Source organism: Zonotrichia albicollis, chromosome 4 (assembly GCF_047830755.1).
Source record: "Zonotrichia albicollis isolate bZonAlb1 chromosome 4, bZonAlb1.hap1, whole genome shotgun sequence".
Taxonomy (NCBI): Eukaryota; Metazoa; Chordata; class Aves; order Passeriformes; family Passerellidae; genus Zonotrichia; species Zonotrichia albicollis.
In genome coordinates, this window is record NC_133822.1 from 73,526,592 (window position 1) to 73,542,616 (window position 16,025).

The 16,025-nt window shown below is 43.3% G+C and overlaps 1 protein-coding gene across 9 annotated transcripts in view; it reads left to right on the forward strand.

Annotated features, from left to right (window-relative positions):
• Positions 1-16,025, forward strand: part of SOX5 (SRY-box transcription factor 5) — a 591,653-nt gene that overhangs the window by 267,012 nt on the left and 308,616 nt on the right. For all 9 annotated transcript variants that reach the window (XM_026796865.2, XM_074540122.1, XM_074540120.1 and 6 more), the window contains one exon: positions 11,758-11,915. The gene's annotated coding sequence lies outside the window, so the exon portion shown is untranslated. The remainder of the gene's footprint in view (positions 1-11,757; positions 11,916-16,025) is intronic.

The window sequence follows — 16,025 nt, forward strand, 5'->3', positions numbered from 1 at the left end:
TCTACCATTATCTAATAAAAGGGAATTAGTGAAGCTGCTTAGTTTTTGAAGTGGTATCTCCCTTGCAAGCCTTCTCTTGTGTGAGAAGTACTAGACTGTTTATAGTTCCTAATTCAGGACATGCATTTTTGGAGTCAGCCCTGTTTTCCTGTTCTTTTTGGTTGTGTCCAGTACAGTGCATGTTTTCAAGATGGATATACAGCACCCTACATAGATGGTAGCATCCGTGCAGATGAGGAAATGCAAAGCCATTGAATTAACCTGGCCTGGGCAGCCCTCAGTGAGTGACAGCTCTGTAGGTTCAGCGCTCAGGCTGTGCAGCTGTAACATAAAATATTCCCTCCTGTCTGTCTGCTGGTTCATCTGCCTCCTGGAGCTCCATGCAAGCAGGAATGGCTCGGGGGAGGTCAGGGGGAGTTCAGGAGCTCGGAGGAAAGGGTCAGTGTGTGTGTGAGTGCAGTGTTGCTCGCTGATGAGGCGTCCTGGCAGGCTGTCCCACTCACAGACACCCACAGTGCCCTTCTTGTGAAACGCGGCCTGCAGCCACTGGCCGGAGGTGACTGTTTTATGGCTTTCTTGCTGGCAGTGTTGCCTCACACATAACTCTGCTGGAAACCTGCAGATATCTCCAGGATTCTGCTGCAGTTGCAGCAGATAAGCATGGAATGCACAGAGATCTGGGACATCTGCACACTGGCACACGTGGGAAAGAGGGAGCAGAGAGTGTGCACTGCAGCTGGGGGGCCTGAGTGTCCTGGGGTGGTGGGACATCCCTGTGACCGTGCTCACAGGGGTTTTGGGTGAGGGGAGAGACGGAGATCTGAGTCTATGTTACAGAAGGCTTGATTTATTATTTTATGATATATATTACACTAAAACGATACTAAAAGAATAGAAGGTTTCATCAGAAGGCTAGCTAAGAACACGATAGGAAAGAACGGTAACAAAGGCAGCTGTCTCGGACTCTCTGTCTGAGCCAGCTAGGCTGTGATTGGCCATTAATTATAAACATCCAAGATGGGCTAATCAAAGATCTACCTGTTGCATTCCACAGCAGCAGATAATCAATGTTTACATTTTGCTCCTGAGGCCTCTAATCTTCTCAGGAGGAAAAATCCTAAGGAAAGGATTTTTCATAAAAAGATGTCTGTGACACATCCCCATACACCCATGGTGCGATGGGGCAGCCCAAACAGCTTGGAGCTGTTCCACTCCTTGAGCCCAATGCTCTTTTCCACTCTCAGAAAAGCTTTTGTAGGTGAATTGGAGATTAATCCCTGCACACACACACACACACACTCTGAGAGGATGCTGTGGCTGCTGTGCTGCTGGCACCTCGTTGCTTTGGAGCCATCAGTGGGAAGGGAGCAGCCAGGTTTGCAGGGGGACTGTCAGCAAGGAGGAAGCCCCAGCAGGGCTGGGGACCAGACAGTCTCTCCCAAGGCAGGTCAGAGGGTGAGCTTGCTGTTTAAAAAATGGGTAAACAGGCAATTATTCAGCCTGGCAGCAGGCAGAACACCCCACAGGATGTAGATCCTTGCCAAGTCAGCGTTGTCTGGCGGGGAAGGGGTTGGAGATCCAAGGATCCCTTGCAGCAGCAAAAGGGAGCTCTCTGCACTCTGGAACCTTTGAGGGTCACTGTAGGATGCCATGGAGCCATTAGGGAGCCCTCACGTGCCAGAAGCAGTTTAACAGGCCCAGTGTTGGGCACTTAATTGTGTCAATAATTATTCACGCATTAGCACCGGCTCCTCCTTAAAGCGTGTGCTGCAGTGACTCATTAACTTATTGCTGGTATTCATTACCAATAAAATTAGCCTTTTTTTTCAAAGTGTAAAACTTATGTTTTATGGAAAAATATTGCTGGAAGTACCACAGCTTTGCTCTACTCCCTGCTTGGTGTAGTGAAAAGCAAGAGATGAAGCAATATTTTTTGTCCTGAAAGAGGCCCTCAAATTATAAAGAGTTGTGTGCTTTTTTTTTTTTTTTCTTTTCCCTACAGTGGGTTTTATGTGCTTTAATTGGGGCAGGGGAGAAGCCTGGCTTTGGCTGTCAGTCCTGTGTGCATAAGTGCTATTTCCTGGTTATCAGAGGGAGGAAGATAACCAGTGTCTTTGGAGGAATCAAGTGTTAATGTATATGCAGCTGTCTGTATGTGAAATGTGCCCCGGTGCACTTTGTTTCTTGCAATGCTGATCGTTTCCAGTGAGCCTGTACAGTATATGTGCCTGGAAGGAGAGCAATTGTTACACAACTCCTTAATCCCAGCCGTGATTAAAACCCCTTTTGTTCCCCCCTCCCTGCATTACCCCAGCCTATCATCTTCTCTGAGAAATCATTTGGCAAGTAGAAACATGTGTATTTTAGGAGAATAACTCCTTTTCAAGCATCAGTTTTGCTTTTGTTCTGCTTTTAGAACTTGGGTTTTTTTGCATTCCAACATACAGCGCCGTTCCCAAGGCGTGGGAGGGTCATAGCCATTTTTTGAGTGAATAAGGTGTAATTGAAATATGATGTATGCAGATACCATCACTTGCACTGCAATTATCCAGATTGTTTGTTTGGTGGGAGCATACTTTCAGCCAGGGGTTGGTCAGTGGCGTGACACAGCTGAGAGAAATGGCAAAGAGCACGTAAAAAGTGTCCCAGTGTGAAATTTCCCATTGCACTGGGTGCCCACGGGGGGAATCACTGGGAATTTTGGAGGTGAGGGCCGGGGCAGTTTCAGAGAGAAATGTAAAGGACAGGGGGGGCTGGTGCTTAGGGCTTTGACAGCCTGTTTCATGTGGAGACCAGCAGTGAATGTGGTCTTGTTGAAACTTGAAACAGCTCTATTAGCAGCTTGATTGGGGAAAGGAGAGGAGACCAGAAGTAAACAGAAATGCGCGCTCTGGAGATGGGCTTAATTGTGCACAATGCATCTTGCCTCTGTGCAGCTTACTCTAATCACTCCAAATGGCAGCACACACACTCACACACACAAATTTGATCTGCTCAAGCAGATAAAACTGCTATGTGTATAATACTGCCAGGCTAGGAGGGAAAAAAATGGACATCTGTTTAACAATTCTCCATTGTAGACAGGATCATAGAAGCGCTGTTGCCTGCCTGTCGTGTTCAATCAAAATGAATAAAATGCTGATTTAAAAAGAGAAAAGAAATCAGGCAGAAGACCACCTCAAAGTATTTGCTTGCAGTATTTTTTTTTTTTTTGTTCTCATTTCGGCAGCAAATGAGGAAGGGGAATCCCAGGGGCAGAGGAGGTTTCAGGAACAGTGAGAGGAAGATATTTGTTTTGTTTTGGTATTTATCCTCAGTGCAGCCGAGAGAGGCGTGCAGCAGTCGGAACTAATTGTGGCTCACTCAGGAAAGTCTTCATTAGCACTTGCCACACATGGTTACCAGATGTGCTGAGGAAGGGCTGGGAGCAGGGAGGAAAGGCTATGTGGAGAATGGGCTACACACTTCAGCCTAATAATCTGCCTTTTGTTTTCGGCTCCATTGTGCTGGGGAGGGGAAGAATGGGGAGAGGGAGAAATCCTGGCCGGCTTTTGATGCAGCCAGTTCCTCCCAGCTGAATGGCATTCCTTGTGCTGCAGCCTCCTCCAAGGGAGGAAGAAGCCCTCAATCACGGCCAAGTAAAGAGGGATTTATCCATTTATTTACTTATTTACTTATTTATTTATTTAAAGGGCTGTCAGTGAACCATTATTCCGCCGAACTCAGCTGAAAGCACTCGGACACCCAAACTGGGGAAGCAGTATCTTTCTGACCAGCCTGGGAATCTGAGCTGGGGTGGGGATTTTTGTGGGCTCATGGGCTCCCAGAGCATCAGTGGGGCTGTTAAACCTCACAGCCCAGCAGCAGCAGCATCTCTGCTCACCTGTATCTCTGCTCACCTGCACCTTGCTAGGGAGTGTGGGATGCAGGCAGGAAAGCCCAGTCCAGCAGGAAGGCAGGAGCAGCTCTGTGCTCCTGGTAGTCACCCTGAGGTTGGTCAGATGTTTAACCTCCTGTTTAATTTAAACAAATTCAGCAGATTAGAAATTAGAAAAAATTAGAACAAACTTTCCATGCATGGTGGCTGTTGCTGCTGCAGACCAAGTCCCGGCCTCGCTGCTCGCAGAGGTGGCTTTCACAGGAACCACTGCTAATTTTACTGCATAATTTAACAGAAATGTTCCTGGTTGCTTCTTAGGAAAAAAGCACTCTTCTTCTTATTTTAAGCTGGTCATCTTCAGGGGACCCTGTGTTACCTGTGTTTCCCTGCCATCTCCCCTGCTTCAGCATCACTCCTCCCCTCTCACAGCCCCTCAGTGCTCCCACAAGATGAACATTTTTCATGCTGGCATCAAGGGAGAAAGATCTCCTCCTCTCCTCCTGTACTCCCCTCTCCATCCCAGTGGTAGGAGGACATCACTGTGTGTGCATGACAGGGCTTGGATGACTCTCCAAGGCCTGAATAATCAGGGCTGAAGGTTTAATTATGGCACTACACATGATGGCCACAAGATTTGTCACTCTGGTCATGTGAAAGAACAGCACTAGATGAACTTCTACTAATTAAGCACTCTGTTTCTCTTCCTTCTCAAAACTGGAAGGAGGTATAAATATGGGAAATCACTTATGTTAATGTGAAATAGAGACATTTTTGGAATCTTAAATAATCGGAGTTGAACCTAAATCTTTGTGTCTCTGGCCTTGTTTTATCCAGCTCAGTTTGCCAGTCTGTAATCTCATCCTGCTTTGGAGCCTGGAAATGTTCTTGCTCACAATCTCAAAGCAGAGCAGATGTTGCATAAATAGAAAATAGGTTGTGTGCACAACCTAATCTAAGCACAGGGCACAGAAGGAGGTTTGGATGAATGTGAGCTAATCAGGGCACAGATCTGCTATACTTTGGGACTTAGGACCAAATTTTTTTCCAGCTATATTCTACTTGGCAGAGCCCAAACATGCCATTCATGTTTTCCCACTGCATTGCTTGTGGGTGTTTTTAATTTGTTGAGAATAAAGCAATGCTCATCAGCTCAAGCTCACTGAACAAATGGGTGGTAAAAGTTGTTCTATTCCATCCTTTCTTCCATGTTTGACAGATTTCTGCATCCACTGGTGTTATTCCAGGTCCACAATAATCAAAATTCAGAAATTCTTTTTTTGGATTCCCTCAAATGAATTAATAAAGCCAAATTAGCTGACTTATTTGTATCTACCTTTCCTGCTGTGGGTTGTACAGCCTCCTTCAGCCTGACTGTATGGCTTCAATAAAATATCTTTATTAACTATCAGAAAGGCACAAGGAGAAATTTGGTAAACTCCCCAGCCTATTTACCATCACATTTTTGCAATAGCTGCTATTGCATCAGTTGTTTTCTTAATAAAATTGAGTGCCATATTTGCAATTTTTCTAATGCTATCCCCAATTATTTACACAAGAATGAACTGTGATTGTGCCAAAGTGTATTGTGTAGGGACAATGTGTCTGCCTACAATATTGTGTGTTTAGAAAACACAGCACTGCAAACTTGATGTTTCTGTCAAGTTTGCTTTCTTCTGGAGATGCATATACATATATTTATTTTTTCAAGTGCTGCCCACAGAGTGAGTTTCACAAGTAAATGTTCCTGCCTTCGTGGTGAAACCACAGCCATGTACAGCAGGCATCATCACAGGTGATTTTCATAGCCAGGTATTGCACAGACACAGGAATTAAGATTCGGAAGGGCTATTTTGAGGAGTAAGTGAGTTTTTGGCTCAGATGCCTGTGCTCACTGCTCAACAGGTTTGCAGTTACTTGGGGCTCCAGCAGAACTCAGAGGAGCTTCCAGAAATTTGACACCCCAAATGCAATTTTAAGACATTCTTTGTATTAACAACTTCATCTTTAATTATTGTGAGTAAATTGTTTTAAGCATTGATCAGCTTGGAGCTGAAAAGCAGAAAGATCAGATTTATTTCCTGCTTTTTGTGCATTTCCATGCTGAAGTTGAGGTTTCAAGCAACGAGGCAAATATTTTTATGCAGATGCAAAACTAATCAACCAAACATGAAAATACTCCTGTGGGGCTTCCTGGAGGCCTTGCTGGGGATACTGCAATGCAAATAATATATAATGCAAATAATAAATAATCCAGTGTCAGTATTGTAGGACAGCAGGATTCAGCTAGGGATGGAATATACTGGGTGGTCTGTATGGGCTGGTACCACCTCCCTTTTTATGATGCTCAAAATCTCATGGTTTTGCTGCCTGGATCTACTGTCAGGCTTTTTGCACTCTCCCAAAGTTCTTCTATACAGTGCTCCATTAAAATGCATGTTTCCTTACAGATTATGTATTTTAAGTGCGAGAGAATTGGAAATCTTTCTTTGGCCTCCTGTAGCTTTTTCCTCTGTAGCTGGCTGAGCTCGAACTACTTCTCTTTCCAATAGGATATGTATAATAATAATAATAATAATAATAATAATCTTTCCAATAAGATATGCATAATAATCATCATCATATTGTATAGTATTGATTATATTCTATATTAATATAATATACAATACTATATATTACATCAATATGTAATATATAATTATAGACTTATATATATTAATTATATTATTATCCTAAATATATGATACTATATAATTATAATAATAAATATAATTATTTTTATCAGTAATCTGAACAGTATTTATCAGTAATATGATTCTTTTTATCAGCAGTACTCTGGGTAATTAGAGAGTATCCAGCACTAATTAATGCTGCACAGTGAGTGCATTTTGCACCCTTTTCCCCCTGTGATTTGCCACTTTTCCAGTACCAAGCAAGTGACCACCGCCGCCAGGCAGGGTGGAAACTCAGGCTCAAAAAGAGGTGCTGGTAAAGTTTAAAAGACCTTGGCACATACATCACATAAAACCCTTTTCTTTTTCCTTCTCCATCCCCAAATCTGCTGAGAAAGACAAGGGATCAGATTGATTCATTTGAGTGATTTTTATATTTTTAATTTTTAATGATTGGGCATTTAGTTTCATCATACACAGAAGAAGAAACATGACTAGGAAGGAAGAAGCATTCCCAACTGAATAAGTTTGGTCTTATTTTGTTTGTTTTTATTTATTTGACTTTGACTTCATTCTGTTTCAGGGGCAGAACCAATTATCTTCCCAACACAATGTCTGCAATTTTATCAGGAAGCTTACAATATGTAACAAGTCTTGCAGAGCCCTGTTATGAGATAATATGAATGTGAAGGAATCTCTACCTCCACTCACTAAAAAATACATTTTTGCTACAAGGAATTGCGGTGAAAAACTTGAAAATACGACATGGGGGCAGCCTGGAGAAGTAAGAGAATGATAAAAGGATCTCCAAGGCGTTGGGAGGCATTGTTTGTATGTTTCTAAGCATTATTGTTATGGTAAATCTTAGGACTAGGTCTGGTCTGATGGCTTTTGGGTATTTGGGAGGGGTACAATATCTTTCAGACCTTCTCCCCAGGTTGTTTGTTTTCTCTGCTTTCTAGAGGTGAGGCCGTGCTGTAATCCAAACCAGGAGAAGAAATCATGTCCTTGCCTAGCCTGGTATTAGTTTCAAATTCTATGAAAAAGTTTGAATAGATTTTTCTTTTCACCAGACAATGCAACTATGACCTTTTCTCATCAAAAGGAAAGAACCAAAAACAACAATAATTTACACCAGTGCAATGCCATTCTTTGTACCATTGGTGAATTTGAAACAACTTTAAAAATGAAAAACAAACAAACCCAACCAAAACCGATTTGACTATATGAACAGTAATTTCCAGATCATTTCTTAACTTCTGTGAGCAAGTTTCCTCCAGCTGAGGAAACTCAGAATAGTTTCCATTTTGATAAGAATGGAACATCCATTCAGCAGACAATAGGAGCTGTTTAAACCTGTTAAATACTATGAAATAGATGTGTACAGCTAATTAAGGTATGTGTTGAATAGTAATTATGTCATCCTGAGGGATTTACAAATAGACTCTAGTTAAAATTTGATTCAATCTTTTATCATTCACAGAAGGTGCAAATTATTATTCATTTTACGTGCTCTGATTTCAGTTCTAAAGGTAATCCAGAAAAAAGGGAGAGGGATTTCTGTTTTATCAGCATTGTTTAAGAACTAAGATCCCTTAATTATCACACTGTACCAATAGTCTGCTACCCAACTCACTGAAGCATTCATTCAGCTTTGAAACTAACAATTTACCCTCCAAGCAAAGGGAGATCCAAGGAAAAGTGTTTAGTCAGCAGGCAAAGACACCAAATTGTATGTTTTGGCTTTTGTTGGTGCTCCTGTTTCAGAGCTGTGCAAACGTGAGTCATTTACACAATGCCTTTCAATCAAAGGCATCAAAGCAAAGGAGACAGATTTCACAAGGAAATTTAAAAAAAAAAGAAAGGCAAAGGTGAAATTATTTATGGGATCCAGTTCTTTTAAGCTTCTGGAACCTCTTTCCAGGCTTATACAACATGAATAGACTCTTAGTCTTGCTCCTTTATGCAATATCTCATCAGAGCAATGAAGAATTAGATAAGATTCCTGATAACTTTGTTAAAGTATATTATAAATTCTTTTACAAGGAAGTTACTGCAGTGTTTCTAGATTTATAACAATAATTGGCAATCCCCATAATTACCACTAAAGCTGGCCAAAAATGAAAATTAAAAAGAACGTGTTTCATGAAATATTTTTGCATCTTGGAAGGAAAGCTGTATCTTTCAAGGAAATTATATCTTGCACCTCTAAGAGGGAGAGCAGCAGCTACCCAGCAAGACTTAGAAATGGTGTGCAGTCCTTTAAGTTGAGCTTAAACAAAGCTGCTGGACTTCTTGGGAAAAATTATCCAGGTGTAAAACCTAATTTGCTGTGCCATGATTTTAACCTTCCAGTGGAAGTGGCATTTTGGTAAGGTGAATAGAAGAACCCACATTATCTTTGGTTGGTCGGCTTGGTTTTCTCTGGGAGAGACAAATGGGCTTGACATGACTGGCTTTCTCTGCACACCCCATCATATTTAATCTTTTGACACAGCTGCTTGCTCGCAGTACAGTTTGGAGTGCTATCCACTGAAAAACTGCTTGCTTGGAATCTATCAGAGAACTACCAGATTTATGCATAATTTTTTTTCATGCAGGCTCTCAGTGTGTTTAATAGGGGTGGCAAACACTGTAATAGAAGTGGAAAGTGTTCCCAGTTCTTAGCAAGATAAGGAAATGTTGTTTCTTATCTGTGATTCGAAAGGAGATGAAGGGTCAGTGAGGTAAAGATATGTGAAAGCTCTTTCACACTTGGGAAGAGCTACAGAGGAGGAATGTTTCTCACTGGTGCCTGGTTTGAGGGAAAAGGAAGAGAAAGAGGCAGCTCCTACGTAAAGGGAAAGGATAAGAAAAAATGTCAAGTAAAATCAGGGAAATGTGTTGGTTTATTTGCTTAAAGATACAGGTGCACAGCTCTGAGATTATTGCCACAAAGGAAAGAGCAAGTCAAGCTGAGGGCGGCTTTCAGTGCCCAGTGTTGTGGGTGCTTTGGGATTTATAAAAATCCATAAGGTTTCAGAAATAGCTGAGAGGAGCGAGGAGAGTGGGATGGGCTCCAGGAATGCTCAGTTTTGGGGGATTGCACAGGAATTTAGGGCAGCCTGCTGTTTTAGGCTGTGCCTGTGCCATCCAGTGCAGCCCCTTGGAAGCTGTTTTTCACTGTGGCGTTTGCAGGAGTTATGAGGATGGGCAAAGTTTGATGTCAAGACTGAGCATATGCCAAACTTAATAGTGGAGCTAGTAGGGTCTGCAGCTAGTTAAATAAATTGTTTTCCTCCTCATCCTCAGTAGCTTTGTAGGTTTTCATCTGATGTGGGCTGTAGGAACCCTTGCATGCCTGGCCTGTGCTGGCATTTGGGCTGGGAGAGAGCAGATGCCCCCAAATCTGTCTGTAGAAAGCAGAAGAAAACTATCCTGAGGTGGTTTTTTTGGTATTGGTTTTGTTGTTGCGGGGGGTTATGGTTTTTGGGCTTTGGGGGTTTTTTTTGTTTGTTTTTTTTTGGGGGGGGGGGTTGGGAGTTTTTTGGAGTTTTTTTTGTTTTGGTTTTGTAGCATTACAGCCACAGCGGACGCATTTCATCACTGCGCTGAGCTATTTTTTTAGCACATCAGCTTTCATCTGCGCACTTTTTAATTTATTTTGTTTATTTGCAAACAACTGGCTGGTAAGTGAGAGGTGCCATGTCCTGTGTTGAGAGGAGGAATGTCGTCTCAGAGAGCTGGGGAGTGAAGTGAGAGCCTGAACAACTCCTGAGTGTGCTGTCCAGACAGCAAGGCCTGTGAGGAGCTGCTGGGGTTGTTTATCTTGGAGAAAAGGAGGCTCACAGAGACTTTATAATTCTTTAAACTCCCTGATGGGAAGATACAGCCAGCTGGGGTCAGCCTCTTCTCCCAGGACAAGAGGACGTGGCTTTAGGCTGCAGCAAGGGAGGTCCAGGTGGGACGCCAGGAGGAATGTCCTGACAGAAAGGGCTGTTAAGCATTGGAATGGGCTGCCCAAGTGCCCAAGGAGGTGGCAGAGTCAAGGTCTCTGGAGGGTGTTCAAGAAATGACTGCATGTGGCACTAAATGCCATGGTCGAGTTGACAAGTGGTGATTAAAGGCTGGATTTGATCTCAGAGGTCTTTTCCAACCTGAATGGTTCTGTGATTCTTTCACTCTTGGAGAAGAAACTGATTTTCTCTTTAGTAATCAGAAAACATGAGAAATGTGTGCCCAGTCCTTCTCCCTTTGGACTGAAGGCTGCAAGCTGACCTGTGACAGTGTCCACAGGGGTTTTCGGGTGAGGGAAGAGATGAGGATCTGACTCCATGTTTCAGAAGGCTGATTTATTATGATATATATTACATTAAAACTACACTAAAAGAATAGAAGAAAAGGTTTCATCAGAAGGCCAGCTAAGAATAGAATAGAAAGCAAAGAATGATAACAAAGGTTCTGTCTTGGACTCTCTGTCCGAGCCAGCTGACTGTGATTGGCCGTTAATTATAAACATCCAACATGGGCCAATCAAATATTTACCTGTTGCATCCCACAGCAGCAGATAATCAATGTTTACATTTTGTTCCTGATGTCTCTCAGCTTCTCAGGAGGAAAAATCCTAAGGAAAGGATTTTTCATGATAAGATATCTGCGACACTAAACTGGCTTTCAACATGAATGGGAAGGGAAATTGTGTCACCCTGCTGCTCTTACTGGGATATGTGCACCCGTTTCCTTCTTGACAGATGAATACATGGGCTAAACTTTTGGAGCTACATACTTAAAACTTGCATTTTACTTTCGTGCTGAAGAGTGCAAGTAGCTAAAATAGCTGGTAGTGCATGGAAGTTAATTCGTTGCTGAGCTTCTAATAGTAACAGATTTCAAAACTTATTTTTTGAATACATTTTGGAGCTGGTGGAATGCTTGAAAGATTCATTTCTAACAGAATTTGCATTCTGTGTAATTTGGATTTAATAGCTTGGTATAACACAGGCAAAAGGGTTTCTGAGTATATGACTCTCTTTTTCCATGGCACAGTAGGTATTTCATCTTAATTTTTGGTTGCATGCTAAGAAATCAATATGTAAAGCATGAGAGTATGGATACTTGAAAGGAAAGCATCAGAGAAGTTGAATAGTCATGTATTGGGTTAATATTAAAAACTGGAATATTTCTGAGTGGGAAAGGGCAATTCACAAACCGCTTCTTCCCCTCCAACAGCTAATTCAGAGGCACAATTGTGTGAGCAGCCCCTTGGCAAGAGGACCCAGTGCAGCCTGTGACAGAACTGAGTGGAGATGATCCCAAGCTGAGAGTCACAACAGGATCTGCTTTGAGTTCACCCAGCGACCTGCAGGCTCATCCAGCACCCAGCACAGGTAAGAGATCTCCACAGAAGCTGCATTCCCCAGGTGTTGTAGCATCCCAGCCATAACCCCTGCTCTGCAGTGCCTGCAGGTTTGGAAGCTGCTGATGCAGTGCCAGATGCTAGTGCCAGGGTTTGTGGGGTTTCTTTGGGCTTTGGCTGTCTCTTGGTAAGGCCAGCTCAGAGTCCTGGTGCATTTGTCAGCAATCCTACAGCAAGGAGCTCATACACAGAATATTGTCTGAACCAGAATTTAAGATTAGAGGAGAACTGTTGCTTGAGCCTTTGTATCTCATGTCCATGTAGATCAGGAGAGGTTTGTTAGAGCTAAGCAGGAGGTCTAGGTCAAGGTGGGGAGTGTGATGGCTCCTGGCCTCTTGCTGCAGCCAGCTCCTGGGGACAATAATTTGGTCCCAAACTGTGTTCTTGTTACAGAATAAACAACAAAACCCCAATGAGCCAAACCCTGAGACATTCCAGGCTGCCTTTTGAGCTGTGTGCAAACAATAGGGATCTAGCTGAGAGGGGTACCTGCCCTTCCAGGCTGCTGGCAGCTCTTGGGCAAGCTGGTGCTCCTGGGCTGAGCCCTTCCAGAAGGCACTGAGGGTGGCATGGACCCCCTGAAGCTTCTCCCTTGCTCTTCTTTCATTTCTAAAGCATTGCTCTTGGCATGAGGTGCCAGATTCCCAAGCAGACCCAAACTTTCCTTTTTTTAAAATACAGAATAACTGTGGAGTCCTTATAAAACGCTCTGCCATGTGAGAAGTCATGTTCCATGGGAACAGGGGCACATGCCCTGCTCCTGCTAACTATATCCAAGGTCATGAAAACTGAGGGCTGTTCTGCTCCATCATCATTTCACTGGGAGTGTCAACAGCAAGAAAATATGGGATTTTATTCTTTGTGGCTTAGTTTTGGTCGGAGATGGGGTTTCAGACTGGTAATATCCTTTCTCACCTAACATCCCCAAAAGATCTCTGCATGAAGATGTAGGCAGCACACTGAGGGTGTCCCAAACACCCTGTTTGACACCCCAGGTTTGGGGTAAGTGACTGTGTGGTGTGCAAGGAAGCACAGCAGTTGTGACTCCCCCCCAAAACGAGGGGCTGCCCCTGCAGCTGCATGGGCACTGAGAGCCAGGGTGCTGCCATCGGGCAGCAGCCACAAAAGCCACTTTCCCACAGATACCATCCTGTCCTGGCTTCAGATTATTCCTGAATCATTAGCCCTAATGAAGGGCTTTTGTCATAATGGGGAAAAAGAAAAAAAAAAAAGGAAAATAAAAAAGAAACAAAAAAAAGAAAAGGAGCAGACAAGAAGGAGAAAAGATGGGAATAGCTGGGATTATCTGTGTGCTGTCTCTCAGGTCCAGTGACAACAGCACTACAATGGGGAGCTTTCAGGGCTGCATATGGTCTTCCTTCCGAGGGAGTTGATTAAGCGACTCCGGATGAAATTGAAATCCTGTGATTTGACCTTTGTCTGGCCTGGGAGGGCTGCAATTCGCATAACAATTTCCTTTTGTTCTTTGTTTGGAGTTATTAATCCAACATGAGCCTCGAATTAATCAGGGGTAGTGCGTTGTTACATTTCTAATTCACAGCTCCACTGCTTGTGTCTTTTTTAATTAAGGCCGAATGATAGCAGGCCTTAGCCCCTGATTGCAACACTTACTAACCACACATTGAGGGATGAAGAGGCTAAATAGGCAGAATGAGATTACTTCAAGGTTTCACTTAATTGTTTTTGCCTTTAAGTAAAGAGCACTGAATGAACATTGTTAATGCCAGGCTGCCAGCATTTCTTTTCTATATGTGTTACGTGTGTGCAGGCTGGGGGAGGCTGGGGCTGGTGCACCAAGGCCTCTGATGGCTCAGGGGTTTGTAAAACTGGAGCCTTTGGTTATTGATTTAAACCATTCCTCCCACATCCCCTGGGGGGCAGGGGCAAGACAGGGAGGAATGGAGTTGGAGAGCATTAAACTTCAGTTGGATGCGTGGATTTCCTTGTGTCCTGAGCAAACCCATGGTTTGTGAGGTTTTTCTTGCTTTTGCAATTGGTTCAAAGGTATAAAAGGCAGGAAGATTGAAGGCTATCAGAGACGCTGAAGAAATGTGCTGACACACACAAAGCTCCCCAAAGGCTGGGAGTGGTAATAATCATAATAAAACCAAGGCCAGGCGGTTGTGTCGCAGCAGATTTTGCTCATGGGAAGGGTGTTTGGGTAATTTTCAAAAGCCATTTGTAAATTTGTGTTGTGAGAGCCATTCAGGGCCACGAGGGCGCAGGTGCTATTGCAGGGGAATGGTGTGGATGATCTCAGACAGACCCTGGGTCACGCAGTCTGTGCCAGACACTCGGGATGCCAGAGAAAGAAACACGCTGAGTGTCCAGCCTCGCAGCGCTGGTTTGCACAAACAGTTCTGTTAACTTAGAAAAGGAAAAGGGAAGGAATAACAGCATTCATATTGCAGGTTTATGCCCAGTGTTTTGACCTCCTATGGCACAGTGCTTTGGATGGGATTGTTGTGGAGAAAAGGTTGATATTCAGGCTCCCAAACCTTGAGATGCTGAATGTACAGAAATCCAATTGAATTCCATTTGTGCCACACACCTGCAATATCAGCTAGAGCTCTGTAATTGTGGGGAACTAACTCTCTCTGAGCTGTTTCATCCATCCAAGGAGCTGGAGGAGCTCCTTGGGAGTTTTCTGTGTAAAATGGAGAGCTGGTGTTAGACACACCAGGAGCACATACAGAGCTGCTGTTGTGACTCTGCCATGGCACATCCAGGGCCACAACCCTGCTCCCATTTCTCTGAATTCCTGGGGTCTGGAGGCTGCTCCACACAGGATTATCTAGGCAATGATGAAACCTCCAGGTAGATTAAGCAAAACTACAGTGTAAGCTCCAAAGGACAAAAATGTGCCAAGTTAAAAACTTACTTCTGAATTTTAAACTGGGTCTGCTTTTTCAGATGGGCCTGAAAGGAACAGGCTATATTTAGCTTTCCATAGAAATGTATATAGTATGTGAAAACAAACAAAAAAAAAAGCTAACACACCAATCTTTAGATCTGGCTTTCAGTTGGCCACTAGTGACTTCTATGATCAGTGATGTCAACACAGGATTTACACTGAACTGGGTTCACAGGTTCAAAGCCATTTTCTGCACTTTGCTGCTCTTTCCTTGGGTGCTGCCTGATCCTGTGTGTCAGCACACTGCTGGTGGATTGCCAGCCCCCGTGCTGGGAGAAGTCAATGGGATAAGAAGATGCTCAGCATTAGTTGGATAGGGCTGCCTGACAGGCAGTTCAAGTACCTCACACATCATTTTGTTTTTCAGAGGCAGTTTTGATGCTGTTACATTAAATGACACCTTATTCTGCAGCTGAATCACACTTTGCATGGAGAGAATAGGGTTAAGCACACAAGGATCTGACCATCTATTGCTGGCTGTTTATTTCTATTTAAAGACTGAATGTTTCACATTTGTCCACCTTGTTCTCTTTTTCCTAGAAATCTTTGCTGTGTTTGTTTACAGCAGACCCAAATCCAAAATTGAAATCTATTTTCAGTGCCGTTCTGTGTCTCAAACCTACATCCTTCTTTTTTTATTATTATATTATTGTTTGAATGTTCACTGTTGTTGATTGAAAGGTGTCACATTACACTTCTAAAGGCTGCCAGGATCAATATGTTTCTTATGTGAGAGTTTTGAAGAATATCTCAGACTCCAAGGCCCAGTTGCCCTGTGTCCTGTTTAAACCTCATGGCAGTGGTCATTCAAAGTGGTATATTTGGGGTGCTTGTAAAATCTTCTTCTCTTCACTCTTGCACATAATGTTCAGCATTGATGTATTCAGGCTCTCCCCAGCTAACCTACAATGCCATGTAGAGCTCTGAGAAGGATGAAAGAAGTTGTACAAACCGATGGCAGTGGAGTTGCAGTGGTTCTGGAGAAGGTTAACCCTTGCTGTGAACCGTCCTGCAGGACCTGGCTGGAGCCATGTTCCTGTCAGGACATCTCAGCACTTGGCTTGCTCTGTGTAATACGGCATTACTCAATCCTTTCAGTTACTCTGTGAAGGAAATTAGGCTTCTTGCCATTCTCAGGAACAAGAC